The 16,744-nt window shown below is 44.9% G+C and overlaps 1 protein-coding gene across 19 annotated transcripts in view; it reads right to left on the bottom strand.

The window, feature by feature from the left end:
* FoxP (forkhead box transcription factor P) overlaps positions 1–16,744 on the bottom strand; it is a 201,724-nt gene that overhangs the window by 167,476 nt on the left and 17,504 nt on the right. The window contains exon 1 of one of the 19 annotated variants that reach the window (XM_086914489.1): positions 7,788–8,953. The exons of 17 other annotated variants lie outside the window; for them this stretch is intronic. The gene's annotated coding sequence lies outside the window, so the exon portion shown is untranslated. Of the gene's footprint in view, positions 1–7,783; positions 8,954–16,744 lie in introns of those variants that run through there. One more of the 19 variants, XM_086914491.1, reaches the window with a different exon arrangement.

Genomic DNA, 16,744 nt, shown 5'->3' with positions numbered 1-16,744 from the left:
ACCGATAAGCTACGTTCACCGGCCAATTGACCTATCGGGTGATAATTTATGGCATCTATTTGCGCGTGAAATTGTAAATAGAAATTTCAAAGGGAATCAACACGTTCGTTTCAACATACGTTGAAAACGGTTTATCATATTTATACGTACGCGTACGAAAACGGCGGAGAAAGAAAGAAGAAAAAAATTGCTCGTATATAATGCCGGAGTTAATGCCAGATTTATCAAGATATGGAACGAGCGTAAATTATTATCGTTCCATATAAAATTAATTTCAGGTTTAAATGGCGGCCCGCGGATGGATGTGGAGGGTTCGCGTGAAAAAACCACCGATCAATAATGAACTTATTTGAACACGGCGCGTAAATAATATCCAAGCAAAGCGCGGCCATATCTCGGAAATAATCAACTCGGCGAAGGGATCATTTTGCGAGATTATTGAATCGAAAACGCGGAAAGCTCGACAGGTGGACGCGGTGGAAAAAATCCGGAAAAAAAAAACGGTCTCGAACGATCTCTGTTCGAAGTTTCGCGATTTAGAAGAACGCGCGTTAGGCGGATCGTATGCATAATTGGACACGATGCTAACCGCGAATAGAGCGTATCTACGAACACCCACTTAATTCCGTATCCTAAACAGGAAATCCTCCTTTCAGGTAATTGTATATGACTCAGTTAAATCTGCGAACGACTGAAGCCCGTTCAATTAATCAATTACGAGGCAAGACAGCCTCGATTGTCGCTCGCTACCTCGAAATAATCGCAACCTACAAGAAGAAGAAGAAGAAGAAGAGGAGGAGGAGGAGGAGGAAGAACGTGTCGCGGAAAAATTGAAACGACGCGATGATGGATAATTTTTCTTTTTTCTTTTTGACCAAACCTACGTTAAAAGTATATAAATATATATATGTATATACAAATATATCAGGTGGAAAGCGGTATTATATCGATTTCAAAAGCGATCGTCGGCGTGTCGCGAGGAAATTTCATCGCGGTTACGATTGTTGTTACGCTTCCAGCACGTGCAATATACGCGTAAATATACGCGTGTCGTGTATACGTGTACACGGACCTATTCTTACGTACGAGTCGATAAGACGGTATGCATGTGCGTAAGCACGTGCGTGTAATTTCCGAGTCCAGTATCTCAGTGGGCGACCGCGCTTTAAGCTCCCCTCATATCGTGTCGCGCGCCCTTCGAGCGGAGTCGAGCGAGAAAGAATCGCGATCTTAACTTCTCGCGTTGCATTGCCACGCGTAATGCGTCGATTATTTATGGCGAAGAGAGCGTTCTCCGCGGACGAGTCACGGGACACGAGTCACAGGTTGTTTTGGTATGAGAGATCCCTTAGTTCCCTCCCTCGAAGAAAACACGTCGAGCCGGTTCTTCTCGGGACCGAGAAAACGGAATTAAACCGCATTGTTCTAAAACGGAGGGATCGCGACCGACCTTGATATCAAAGAGACACCAACCGCGCTTCGTCCAATCCAAGTTAATTTTTTCTCTTCTCTTCTCTCTCTCTCTCTCGAAATCTAAGAGACGGATTTTCAAACGCGGCCGCCTCCACGTCATAGCGGACGATCAAAGATCGCGAGATAAGATAATAATTAACGATACGATAGGGATTATCACGTAACCCGTTCGACTGGAAACCGCACGGATTAATACGAATTAATCGCGCGCCGTTAGCCAAAAGGTCGTTTCCCTCTGCAACAAACTTCTAGCCTTTTTGATTTACGAGCGTACGCCTGCTCAAACTCGCTTGTATATCGTAACCGACACGTTGTACAACCATAAATCCCTTTACACTTAAATAACTACTATCCGTGTAGATAATTTAAGTGCACGTCATTATGACAAATCGATTACACGCTCTCCGCACAAATAATCGGAATACAAATGACACGGGGAATATTTTGCCGGTGTAACACACGCGCCGTATGTATGCGCGCTATCTGCGCGCGAAAATCGTCTTTCCTCCATCTATCGCGAACCGCGTGAATTTTCATCGCGTGCGCAATATTGGCCTTGACAATGAGACGACCACGACCACGACCACGACCACGATCACGACAACGACGAATACGCGGACGACGAGGAACGCCGGAGGAACGATCAATTATCGATCGCATCTCTCCCGATGCATCGTCTCGACTTTCCGGGGGAGAGGTATAACCGAGGGTAATCGGTTTTAAAATAGCTTTCGAAAGGAATTTCTCCATTGTCATTTGCGCGATGGGGCAAATGTTACGGGGAATTTTTCGCAATTTTCGCAAAGGAGACGGGGAGCGGGGAGAGGGCCGATGAATAACACCGTTACAGAAAATCGAGCGACGGTGTTGTAACAAGGAATACAAATGATCTAATTTACAATGGATCCCGGCGGGTTTGAAACTTTTTATTTCGCAATCCGCGCCGCGAAAACTAATCTAGCCGATGTAATAGATCAACGCTCGATATCTAAAGTACGATGACGTGAGTACCTGTGTTCGTATTCCACTCGGGAATACCTGATCAATCAATAAACCTGAAATAACCAAGCGATCGCGCGCGGTGTGTGCCTATCGCGCGCCTCTCTGTAAATATCTTTGTACTTCCAACTTGTGTATATAGAGAAAGAGAGAGAGAGCGAGAGAGAGGAAAAAAAGAAAAAAAAATGTGGACGAACGAAGAGAAGTCGAAATGCAAAATTACAAATTTTAAACGCGATGATGGCATTGGCGATGAATCGAAATCGATGTTTCTTCCTCCTCCTCCTCCTCTTTTTTTTTTTATCGCTTAAATCTATCCACGTAGAAGAGAATAAGCCGGGAACGTAACACGCGAACGAGTGACTTGAATTTTACCGTGGAGGGGGTCTATACGGGCACGTGTCACCGCGCGTTCTTCTTCTTCTTCAAAAGCGGCAAGGTAAACTCATTGTTTGTGCGCGCACGCACAAACGACATTATAAAACGCGCGTGTAAGGCTATCCCGGTGGCTCTATTCAAGAAGGTATTATGAAACTCCCTCGGAAAACGTACTCCCCGCTTTGTTCCACCTTTTATTTTGTTCTGCTTTAACCGGATGGGAGGAGGAATGAAATCCGTATATATCCGCACGCGTCGCGTGGCGTGGCCGCCCTACTGCTGCTGCGTTTAAACTCACCCACACCTTGGGGGGAGACTTCAGACCACCACCAGACTCGTACGGGAGACGAGCACATTTTCGAGTTACAATGTCGAATCGTCTCGCGTCACTTTCTCTTTCTTTTTTGTCAACCGCTATACACCACGGGTTTGAAGAGTGGTGGAAACGGCAGAAAAATTCCAGCCCCGCGTTAAAATACACCATGGTCGTCGTGCCTTCTAAACAACGCACGCACGCATGCACGCGCTGACACGCACGCAGACCAACACACAGGCCGATCCATCGCCGTCATCTTCGTCGTCGTCGTCGCCGTCGCCGTCGTCGTCGTCGTCGTCGACGTTTAAAGCCTCCTTTTGTGCTTTGATATTCAGCCGAGCCGGTGTAAACGAAACCTCCAAGGCGCCATTCATACCGCTTTTTTTCAATTCCGAGTGTACCAGTTTAAAAATGCCCGGCTATACGTGTATGTTGTATACGAGGTGGTCGCCGCGCGCGTCTCGTAAATGGCGCGATACGAAAATGTTTCGTTCAAGCAGAACCAAAGGATAAACAGGCATGGTTGAAAACGCGACACCGTGTACCGACTTTCCTCGCCGCGGTGTGCCGCGTGCAATTAGGTCGGAGAATGAGTAATGCTGCTACTCTAATCTCGGCAATGGGCGAACGTTCAGAAAGTAACGGTTAGGTGGCTCGTGCATTCCTACGAACCGCGTAAGAACGTGGAAAATCTCTCTCGTAAACAACCGTTGTTCCACCTTGTTTCAATAAATAACGCGAAACGATACGTCTTCTTCCACCGATTTTGCGTAAACAGCTCTCGCTTATAGCGGGAGTGAGAAAGACGGATGCGCGTGAATCGGCGAAACGGAGAAGAAGAAATAGAAAGAAAGAAAAAAAAGAATCGTGGAAAGTAAATCGAGAAGGGAAGTCGAAATTCATTATTAGCTCGCCGGTTTTTTTCGAGAATGATACGTTTATTCAAATGCACAAGAACGAAGCTACGAGCGAGGGAACCAACCGATTAGTCTTCATTGAAAACAAAAGAGAAAGGAAACGATCAAATGTGTGCGAACTACTACGCGGACCGACGTCACGGGCCGTGATTGTGGTTATTTATATAACAGAACTCTGTAAATCTCGCGTTTTAAACGACTCCGGTTCGCGCGCTAGGCAGTTTTATCGAGAAGCATGATTTTATTTATAGAAAACCGATAATGACCATACGAATGCAATGTATCTTTTCCAAGTCGTACGACTGTTTACATCCTCTTTGGACGAGTCAGAGACGAGCAAGAAATTTTAACGATCCCCCCCTTTTTTTTCTTTTCTTTTCTTTCCTTTTCGTTTTTTTCTTTTTTTCTTTTTTTTAATTCCATAAAAACCGGCCAGTAAATTTTAACGAGTGCAACCATCGAGACGAATTAACCGGTATAATGTTAAGAAGAAGCGCGCGAACGATCGAAAATGTCTACCTATCGTGTATATATATATATAGTATATATATATATGTATATATATATATGCGAAATCCTCTTTGCAATCGTGTTTTATACAGAAGAGCAAGAAATTTTCCCAAAGGCGAGCCATCGCGAATCGTATTTTGCATATCGCGAAAGATCGAAGCGAACGAAGGTCAGGGTGATTAATGCAAGGTGTGAGAATCCTTGCTCCATGGAGAACAAAAGTTCGGTTCTGCGATTTTCTAGGCCGACTGGTATCGCGAAGCACAATGTCTTTGTTTGTCACGAGAATATACAGGTTTTAATAACAACGCATTGTTAACAACAGGCCGACAATAGTTTCTTTTGATAATACGAACCATTCGGCGCGAGTCGTTAGGCTTGTGTACGCGGTGTCCATTATCGTGCCAGTTCAATGAAATCTTTAAACGAACCACTCTTTATTTCGCTTGTATCAGTTGTTTGTTCGACGCTGTTTACGCCACGTTACGACCGCAATTGCTTTTGTGCTTTTGATGCCCGATGCGTGTTATTACTCCTTTTTATTTCTTTTTTCTTCCTCTCCTTTTTTCTTCTCTCTCTCTCTCTCTCTCTCTCTCTCCTTTTTTTCCTTTCCCTCCTCCACCTCTTTTCATCCACTCCCTTCGTTTCCCTTTTGTCACTTTCCGCTTCCCCCTTTCGGCGACACCTCGACACATCCAAAATTGTCCGAACGGAAATAACCCGCGTATGGCGTGTCGCGTTTATTTCGTAAACAGCGACTAACAAACGAGATACACACGAGGCCGCTAATCGGCGGACGTAAACTCATTAAGCGGATGTAGCACAATGACGGCAATATATTTTTCCTCTCAGAGTATATGTTTTATTTTTTCTTTTTTTTTTTTTTTTCATCGCTATTCGGCTATTATAAAGCAATCAACCCGACAGCTCGGCCTAGGAATCTCTTTCCTATACCATTATACGCGACACGACCGCGTTCATCCTTTCTTCAAGACACTACGTTCCTTGTAATCGCAAATACGATAAAAAAAAACGCGTATTCTTCGAGTTTTTCTTTCTTTCTTTTCTTTTTTTTTTTTTTTTTCATAAACTTTGAGAGGGAGAAAATAATTAATCTAATTAGAGAAACGAGCGAACGATACGCGATTGAAAAAAAAAGGAAGAAAGACGCGGAGAAGGTATCTTGTAAACAGGTGGTTAATTATATTTCGACGTACGATTTTGCGACGTTGGTATAAAGAAGAAAATTGAAAAGATATTTCTTCCTTTCTTTCCTTCTTTTTTCTTTTTTCCATCCTCCAAGAGAAGAACGATCGTGCATATACGATACGAATCCTTACGGTTTTCCCCGTTATTCGGTCCACCTTACAAGTCTCTGCGCGCAGCAAGGCTATAAATAACCAACTGTTTACTCGCTTTTGCCCTCAAACACTTTTTAATGTTTCTTATTCTACACGGAGGTCCGAGAGATCCGGCCGACTGACGGTGAGACGAAAAAGCCACGAATACGAGGGAGAGGCATGAATGAGAAGACGAGAGAATCGTAAAGAAGAAAAGCTTTATCGAGTGGGAGAGAATAGAGGAGGAGAAGGAAGAAAGAAAAAGAAAAGAGAAAAAAGAGATTCCAAGTATCGGGATAAATAAACGACGATTTAGTGACGATCGTTCTCCCTTTCTCTCTCTCTCTCTCTCTCTCTCTCCGTATTTTCCCACCTTGGCCGTCGTAATTTCGACAGACATACGCGTCAAGAAACCGTGGTAGAACTTGGCACTTGGTAAGATTTACTTCTTATCTCCTCGTGGCTGTAAAACCATTACAACCCGACCCGCGGTTAATGGAAACACGGTTCGAAAGAAATTTAACTTCCGGTTAAAAGCGAGGCTCCCCCGATTACCCGTGCCGTTTCATAGACGGTTTCTTTCTTTCTTTCTTTCTTTCTTTCTTTTTTTTTCTAGATTCGTAACGACAAGAAAAAGGCACGCATTCGATCGTTCATCACGGATAATATTATACGAGGATCGTGCAAACCCGTTGTTTCGAATCCACGCTACGAACAACCATTACGACGAAGAAGATTCCACTTCTACTTTCTTTTTCGATACTACTATTTTGGAATAAATGTGGACCGAATCGCGAAATACGCGAGGAAACGAGATATACGTCTTATTGGAGGAGCATACGCGACACGCCGCGAGACGAACCGCCTCGAATTTCGCGCACGAGCAATCGTTCGAATTAATTAATCGATGAACCCGATTCACGAACCGATCGAATACTTTTCTTTTTCTTTTTTTTCCCCCGATCGAAAACGAAGCCTTCACGCGAAAACGATCACCTGGTGATTAATTAAAAATGCGAGACGAAACGAATATTTTTTTGTTTCTTTCTTTCCTTTTTTTTTTTTTTTTCCTTTTGATAATATATTCCTTTCGTTAAAATAATCGTTATTGCGAATTTTAATTTCGCGAAGAGATACGTTACGTTGAAGATATGAAAAATATGTTAAACACATTTGACAAAGTTAGAACGCAAAGTTTACGCGAAACACAATTCCACCAGTAATCCTTGAACTTTGCTCCGAATCGATCGAAGACGCGATTTCCTTAATTGGCCCGTGGCAACGCACAAACCCATCGATTAACGGAACGCGATTAAATCGAACGAGCTACGAGTCTAAAGAGCTCGTGGATCGATTCGTCCATACCCGAAATAACCTCGAATTAAACTGTCAACGTCCACTTTCGACCAACGATCGATATTATCGTTCGATGTCGTGCAACTACACAGTGCACGTGGTTGCGCACGCGTCCCACGTGTAGCGGCGCTCCAGATTTAACGCGATGACGAAACGCGAACGAAAGCGGTCGACTTTGTCGATTGTTGATTAACGTTAAAGATCGAACGAGTCGAGAGGAACGTTATCGAGGGGGCGGGGGATCGGTGTGCACGCGGTGTGCACGCACGCACGCACGTATCGCTCCATAAACCATTAAAAAACCATTACACGGACGCACACAATTTCCGCATTTCTTTTCTCCCGAATCTTTGACCGGGTAAACAGTTATTTTCCTAAAGGCATAATGGGAATAATAAGCGCGCGCGCGCTCGTTCTCGAGCAACAATTAGACATTTACACACGGCGACCGCGTCGCATAAATCTCAATAAAACGTACGATAACGATTGCTTACTCACGTGGTAGCGAACCGCAGCAAGAAACTAATGATTCACGCGAGAACGCAAGAGCACCTCCTCTTCACTGTACACGGATGTTAACAGCGATCTCCATCGTCTCATCGGTGTATCATCGAGGCGTACACCTGTTGACGATCCGCCAAGGTATGTCTTTCTCCCTCCCTCTTCCTCGATCGCACACAAATCACGCACAATTTTCACGTGCACCAACAACTAACACTGATCGATTTTCAATTAATACGGCACAATTTCGCGTCATCGTCGGGGAACGGTGCGTATCGAACTGAATACTCTTTCGAAATGTTACGTCTTCGAAACACGAGGGGGGCGAAATATCAACACGCTATAATCCGTTAAATGATATACGTACGGAGGATAATCCGTACACGAAAACAAAACGTATTTCGATTCTTCGAACTTTCCGCCGTTCCAACGCCGTTCCAAAACAAAACAAAACGAACGTACGAGCGCACGATTATTATTATAATTCGAACGATATATTTCGCTTTATCCCGCAACAAAAGCGTTATTGATTATTCGCCGATAGATTTCGTCGACGTTTTATACGACGCATAAAATTAAGCGGAGGAGAATCACGTGCACACCGCGAGAGGAAAACACGACGATGGACGACGACGCACGACGACGACGACGACGACGACGCACAGGTCGATGTGACCACCCAAACGCGTATCCTCCCGAAAACACGTTCGTCCCCGGCCTTGAATCGCACCAGTACGGAGAGGAAAAGAGGAAAAAAGAAAGAAAAAATGGAAACGAAAATCCGTTCCTCGATCGATCCACGCTTTCTGACCGCGTTATCGCACCGCGTTATCCAACTAAAACGCGAACGAGAAGCGCACGATCGATGGCTGACTCGCGACGTTGGAACCACACCACACGCCGGTATCCGTGGACGGACGCCGCCACGAGATTCGATAAATCCGACACACCGAGCGAAGAGAGAGAGAGAGAGAGAGAGCTCCTCTAACACACGGAGAGCGACGGACGGAAACGAAGCACGAACACACCACACGAATGCCAGCGGAGAGAACGTACGAACGAACGAACGAACGAGCGAACGAACGAACGAACGAACAGGCGAGAGCCTGGCTGCCTCGTTCAGTGAACAGCCCGCGGCCCCCACGTTGTTTGTCTCGCGAGTGGCCTGTTTACATGTTGACTCTCTGTTTACGCGTTTCGTATCCCCCCCTCTGTACCCGCCGCCACCTAACCGCCTCCGATCCGCCACCCACCACCCGCCGCCGCCGCCGCCGTCTTCCCGCCACTGTCCTCCCGCCCTGCCGCTCTAACCCGTACGTCACCTATCGCGCGCTTTGTCCTTTTCTCCGTTAGGCTCGGTGGAGAGGCGACGACGAGGCAAGTGAGTCGGAGCACGGCTCCGCCGAATAAAGCCGAGTTTACACTGACCGAGGCTACGAACCGAGGCTACGAACCGAACGCCTCTTTCGATTCCGCTTCGTGATCGTTCGCGTCCTACGCGCTCCATCTCTACGATTTTTCGTCAATCGAGATTCCATCGATCGATCGATTTATTTCACAACAGTTATTCGAATCTTCGATCGTGTTTTTTTTTTTTTTAAATTGTTCGAAAGTAAAAAGAGTTGGTAACCAAGATGCGGGAACGCGATGGATATCTTCTCGTGCGGAGGCATTCGACGCGTCCTTTTGAAGTAGTAGGTGGTTATAACCGAGCGAAGAAACATCCTGCAGACGATACGAGTCGCTCTGTTATCAACCGGTCACGTGAACACGTGTACGCGATTTCCCAGTATAAAAATTGCACGCAGCCGAGTCGCGGTATCGAAGAAGCAACGCGCGTCATTATCAGTTTAATGATGCGCTTTTATCCGTTTTATTTACCGTTTCTATACCTAATGCCTGAGAATGTCTGCCTGAGATATATATATATATATATAAGAAAGAGACAGAGAGAGAGAGAGAAATTTCTCTACGACTTCGTTTTCTCGACGGACTATCAAGGACTAATTGAAATTACACAGACACGCGGTTATTAAATCGGTTTTCGAGGATTTCGCCGAATCGCGTTGATTTAATTAGATCTTCTTTCCATCCATCCCCTCCCTCCCCACCGTTTATACCATCCACCCGTGTCGAACAATTCCCCCCCCCCTCCCCCCCTTTCCACAGCGAATCTTTTCTTCCTCGATTCTCGAAAACACCTCTTTATCTCTAAGACGTTTGCAACGTTGTTAACTCGTTTCCCGATTAGATCATCGTAAAATTCTCGCTACGCGGTTGTGTGTATCGTTTGAAAGAGACAGAATATATTGTTTATTCGACGTGCACAAGGCTGCAAGTTATCCAAACAGGCTGACAACATGTTCACGATTATTATCGTTGAATCATCCCGTTCATCGTGCTTCGAAGCGGTTTGAAAAATATCCAGACAAAAGCGAGCGTTGGAAATCGAGCCTTACCAACCGCCCACGAGCACCGACCGACTCTCTTTCATTCCTCAAGGGAATGAAACGTTTTCTTCGCTTCTTCTTTCACCAAGTGTTTCGTCGCCCTCCGCTTTTCCCTCCACGTGTCAAAAACGAGAGAGGAGCGCACGGTTATTATATCGTTCCCCTCGACGTTTAACATCGAACGTTTTCGCGAGCGCGTTCCATTTCTTCTTACGACACGTTTCGCGATAACGATTGTCCACTCCTTTTTTATCGATGATTAATAAAACGATGGATATTCGACACCCAAATTCGAACGGATCCCCACGTTCAGGGTTTGAAAACAACGGGAACAAGAGGATAAAAATCGGAGGATTTCCTGAGAAGCCTGAGACGAACCCCTCGACGAGTGTAAATTCCACGAATGGAAACGTCATAAGAAGCAACATGGCTTCTATTCAAACATGTGGCCCGGGATGAGACTACGCAGGCTTCTTTCTCTCCACCGAACGTCAATCTTCTTTTTTGTTTCCCGTTCTCTTTTTCATTCCTCCATCTCGATTAACACGATGCATCATTCGAAACAAACGATCATACACGTCAATTTTATTTATTTACACTGCAATACGCGGAACGCGATTGCGACACGGCTCAAAGAATCATCGACTACGATGACGAATCTGCTATGATAATAAAACGTTTATAAAATGAATCTCGTAAATAGAAAATTCTCCTTATATAGTCGGATCGTCTCTCCGCGTGATCGTTTCGATGATCGATCGAATTATCTTTTTTACTCGGTATTCGGAAGATAATCAATCGTAACGACAACGCATCGAAGAAAAATCTTAGCGAGAAAAAAAAAGAAAGAAAGAAAGAAAAAAAAAAAAGAAATCGTAGACGAAGAAATCTATAAGAGATATCACCGTTCTAATGATAATTTGCCAGAGATCATCGCAGGGTTAACGCATACTCGAATTAACTCGATTATCATGACCACACCGCTACGAGATATTTATCTTTCCCCCGATAAGCCCAAGCCGAGGTGGAACTACAACCTCGGAGCCGATCGATTTAACCATTTATCAATTAATCTTATCGACGTGCTCGGTGTACCCATAACGAATTCCCGTTTTAATCACGTACAGCAAGCTATACTTTCGTAACGGCGGGCCTCTGTTCAACGTCTGCTTCGTTAATAGCGAGTTAATTGCATCAGGTGCAGGGGAATCCCTTTTTCCGTCACTTCTCCCCCTCGACTCGGAAAAAAATATTTTACATCGCGATCCTTCCTCTTCTCTTTCCAAAACAGAGAGAGAGAGAGAGAGAGAGAGAGAGAGAGAGAGAGAGAGAGAGAGAGAGAGAGAGAGAGAGAGAGAGAGAGAGATAGAAATACGAGAGGGAAAACTCTTTTTTTTTTTTTTTCCCCAACGAAAGACAATGCGCGTCTACGCATTTATTGTTCGCCCGTCCAGAGTTTGCCACGAATCAATCGTACACGCCCGTATTTCGTCGAAAATACGTTTCTTACTTTCATGAATCATAAATCGGTGCTTCGCGAACAACCGGTATAGGTTACACGTGTGCTGGGAAACGGTCGAGATACGGCGGGATATAAACGGGCATTTATTATCCGGGAAGCGGTTACACACGGTCGTCTTATCAATTCCAACGATTTGACTTTTTTTTTTTTATCGTTACCGCGTTCGGGCCTCGCGACTCTTGCGCAATCTTATTACACCCGTGTGGAGAAACATTTAACTCCCCGATAATTGCATTCTTCCCGTTAACAAACGATACTTTCATTTTTCGCCCCACCTTCTCCGTTTCAAACTTGTCTCAAATAAAGATATACACACACACACACCGAGGATGGATAAAAATGGAAAACCTCGGCTTCGTGTAAAACACGTCGGATTATATTTAATTGGTTTTAACTGGTTCGTGAAGAGTTCATGACGAGGAGGTGGACAAAGTGGGGGATAGCTCGTATATCGCGTTACACTACCCCTCGCGGACTTAGGCGGGGGATGGGTAAATGGTGGCGTAAACGGGCCGGTATATGGACCGGTGGGATTTCGTTTAGGAATTGGCGCGAGCGAGCGAGTGAGAGCCCGTAGATAAGGTAATCCGGACCTCGAAAACTCTCTCAGATTCGGGAACCGCCCCGACGCCGCAGAAATTGTGTACCTGCGGGGGGGAGCGAGGGGGTTGGGTCTCGGTCAGTTTAACGCCGAACTTGCCGAATACTGCTACTCCATTCTCGCCACGGTATAAACGGGCCGTTTACTGCGCGATCGAATTGGAGAACAATAAACAGATCTTGAAGGAACGAGCATTCTTGTGAATCGATTATTATCTCAGAATTGGATCTTCTCGTCGTCGAAACGTTGGGCAAGGAGATGGCAAGGAGCATACGTAGAAAAGTAGTAAAACGGTTCGAAGGAGTACGCATCGCGTATTAAATAGCTCGTTCTCGATTATTCTCTTTCTCTACCTTTTTGTTTTTCTTTTTTTTTTTTTTCTTTTCCTTTTCCCTCCCCGCTCGAAATTACTTTGGGGAGAACGGTCGAAGAGATATCGTCGAGATTGATAAATTAAAAAGAGAGGGGGAGGGGAAAGAGGAAAAAAGAAGAAAAAGTTTAAAATAAGATGGTGGATCACGGATAGGCTGATTGATCGACGCTCCTACCAGAAGTCAGATATCGAAGAGGCGAACAACTTTTCCCATTATCGTCAATATGCAGGCTGAAGCTTTGGTTTCACGTTCGAGGGCGTTACGGCATCGATTCTATGGTAAAAGGAAACCGGTTAAATCGCGTCGACGACCTTTATTGCCGTCTTAAAGCAGTTAAGTTAATCGGCATCAGCATAAGAAAACGGAAGGGGCTGCGAACTTGACGCGGCAGGAATCGAATCGCCTTTCCTTGTATTTAGAGTTCCAGACAAAAACATTAACATAAATCACGGGGAGAGGGGGGGAGGGAGAGAGAGAAGGTGGGAGACAAGGAGCGAATGAGGGGAAAGAGGGAGGAAGGGAAGGAAAGATCTAGCAAGATCGAACGTTTATTCCGATTCCCTTCGAGCGTGTACCCTTACGGCGGCACACTTTACAGCTCCATCGAGCTCCTCCGCTTCCTTACCACCCGCAATTAGTGCCTCGAAAACTTACGAACCATTTATTTTCCGGATACAAAGAGAAAGTCTGAATTAAACTTAACCAGTTATCCGGGAATATTAGACGTGTATAAAACGGGGACGTGTATATCGGCTGGATGTTTGACTTTAAAAATGGATGGACGCGAACTATTAACCGGACGAAGGGAAAAAGTTGACAAGGAAGCGGTCGAAAGACTCGTTCCGTTCCAGCCGGGGAATACGTATATAGATATATACGCGTGTATACGCGTGAGAATGCGCGAAAGGAGAGGGGAAAAGGTGCCACTTAACTCCACCCTCACCCCCGGTGAGTTTCATTCCCGCAGCTTGCGTTACGCCACCGACACAACCCTCCGCCTCAACTCTTTCACTTTTAGCGGGAATTCGATGAATTGCCAGTCGGCTACGGCCGATAAATAATGCATTTTCTGTTTGCCCTCGGTAAAAGGGTCCACCCTTAACCGATCCACCCTCCGCGCCAACCCTAAATTTTAGAACGACTTTGGTCGAAGGCGATCGAGGTCCCCCCCTCCAAACGATCGAGAATCGATACTTGACCGTCGCTTTTTGAGGGGGAAAAAAAAAAAAATGTTACGTTTTGTCCTTCCTGCCTTCTCGATAATTTTCCATCGAAAAATTCTCGGCAACCAAGATTATTATCGAGGAAGAAGAGGAATAAACGAATATACGACGGAAGAAAAGAGGTTCGAAACGAAGCTTTCTCGTTTTCGTGAAGAATAACGCAAGAGGGCGGAAGAGAATAAGAGAAATAATGGTAACATTGGCAAGTATACATTGTCCGTAATTTAAGCAAGCGGAACAGAATTGCTTAATTGCGAGCAATACGTAGATGAGACTGGTTGTAAGGCGACGGATTCCCGAACGATTCCCTCTCTTCGATTCAATTGGCCACGGAACGAATTAATAATCCTTATTGTACCCTTTCGCCCTTTTCTCCAAACTGCTCGTTCGGATCGATGGTAGAATGTAGCCAATAAATACCTCGTTTTCCCAACGTTTCGACCCGATATTTATCGGAGCTCGATCAGGCGTAAGAAATTTCCTCGAGGAGGAGGAGGAGGAGGAGGAGAATTACTCCGAGCTTTTTTTATCGTAAATCCAGAAGAAAGGGAAGGACAAAAGGGATGAAAGGAAAGAAGGGGAAGCAACGACTTATCGCGGCAATAATTAATGCTCGGTACCGAACTTCCGAGACTTCTTTTACTCGACTAAAACACAAATTGCTTGTTTAATATATTATTAATTGGCAATTTCCGACCGCTTTATAACGCGTTGCCCCTTATTCGTACGCGTAATTCCACCCCCCTTTGTTTCCGGAGAAAATACAATATCTTGGATAAACGCAACGGGACTCGTCTTAAATCTTGAATCGTGAAAATCGCGATTCGTGGCTCGGCCTCGAAAAATCAACACCTTCGTTAATCACGCGCAATCGATGGTGTATCGGCCGATCGATAACCCCCCTCCCTTCCTTTCCTCACTCATTCCCGTTTTCTCATCACCCCGAACGAAGACCGACCGAAAGAAAGAAAGGAGGTGGGAAACTTTCTTATTAACACGATCGATCAAATTGCCGCGAATTTAAAGCATTTTTCACGATTTTCCGGATTTCTGGGCAGAGTGGAGAAGGGAGGAAGGGGGGGGGGGGGAAGAAAAATCCAACGAACCAGCCGAGGAACGGTTAGGGATAAAGTTTTCGCCGATCGATATGGGATTAAGAAGTGGTCTCTTCATTCATTGGCTAATTACGAAAGTGCGATCGCTCGTTGGAAATAATCGAGCCGTCGTCGATTTCATCTCGATTCGGGAACGAAGATAAAGATACGACACCGTTGAGAGAGAGAGAGAGAGAAACAGTCAAGACGTTGGGTTGTTCGCATTCCCGTTACGATTAAAAATCCACGAATACTCTTTAATTCGACTGGGATCGAGAGGAAACTACCCTCCGGAGAGGAGAGATTTTAATTGTTTACCAAATATCAGAGGGGTTACCGCAGGGAAGCGAAAAGGGAAAGAAGTGGAAAAAGTTTCTCAACTCGTAAAAGTCTTGAGAACGGGAATGAACCGCTTATACCCATTGTTTACTGTCTTCCTGTCGAGCAGCAACCCTCCCACCCCTGGCAATTTTTTTCCACAACGTATACATCTGCCATTCCTCGAACGTCGTAATCGTCGTTCATTAACTTTCGAGCTTTAATAGGAAACAGCGTGGAGAGGGGCGTGGGGGGGGGGGAGGAGACGTTAGAGAATCGAATCGCCTCTCGACCGGTCTCGATACAACGCTCTGACTTTTATCTTTTACGAGGGTCGCGCCAAGGAGGACGTAACGCCGTGAAAATTGCTCAATAAACTTAATTTAAGTATCCAAGCCGATGCTTCTATAACGACATACTAATCATATTCCAACCCTCGAAGCCAAGTTATCAACAGCGTGGGGAGCTCATTTATGAACGGATGTATAAAAAAAAAAAAGAAGAAGAAGAAGAAGAAAAGAAAATAAGTATCCTTTCTCCTCGTCATTATTATCAAGTTGGAAATTGGGAATTGCTCCTCCGTTTTATCAAGCTCGAGTTTCTCGAAACGGAACGATTAAATTCGTGTACGAGCGATTCGTTTCGATAAATATATTGCCGCGTTAGAAATCGAGGGAAATAATTCAGGAAAAGGTTGATGCATGATCGAATAATTCATCGGTGTGCAATGCGACGGTTCTATCCAGTTGTTATATCGCGTTATGACACGGGCAGACGTGGTGGGCTTCATTTAAATATCATAAACCAAATGAAAGCGCGGCAATGTCTGGCACGACTTCTGAAACGTCCATCCTCTCCGACTCTCCACTTAATATTTAACACCTGTGACGATCCCAGCCGCGACGTTGTGTGTCCCGCGTGGCCCGCGTAACCGCGCCTTATTTATTTTCCATCGCAACAATCGCCCGAATGCGCATTTTGCAATTATCAATCGGGGGGGGGGGGGGGGGGAATAAAAGAAATCGATCGACCCTCGTTAATTTTTCAACGAATGTTAACAAGCGGCGGGGGAATTGGATGGGCCGTAATTGCGGAACGATCAAGAAAGCGATAAGATGGTAAATAATTCATCGGTTATTCCAGAGACCAGAAAGAAATTTTAATCATTCGAACGATCCGCATCGAAATATTTAATATAATAACGTTGGTGAAAAATTCAATTTAGATCGTATTTTAACTTTCACCGGGACTTTCTTCGATTAAAGTATTTTCCGACTGATAAAACGAGAAAATTCGAGATTCATATATATATATATATTATGTATATATATAACACACGTATATATTATATATGTATATATAAGCAAAAGTG

This window comes from Apis florea, unplaced genomic scaffold, assembly GCF_048593485.1.
Source record: "Apis florea isolate Af1SG1 unplaced genomic scaffold, ASM4859348v1 contig_3587_pilon, whole genome shotgun sequence".
In the NCBI taxonomy this organism is placed as follows: domain Eukaryota; kingdom Metazoa; phylum Arthropoda; class Insecta; order Hymenoptera; family Apidae; genus Apis; species Apis florea.
Note: the sequence above shows the minus strand (reverse complement) of the source record. Positions and strands in the feature narration are given on the sequence as shown.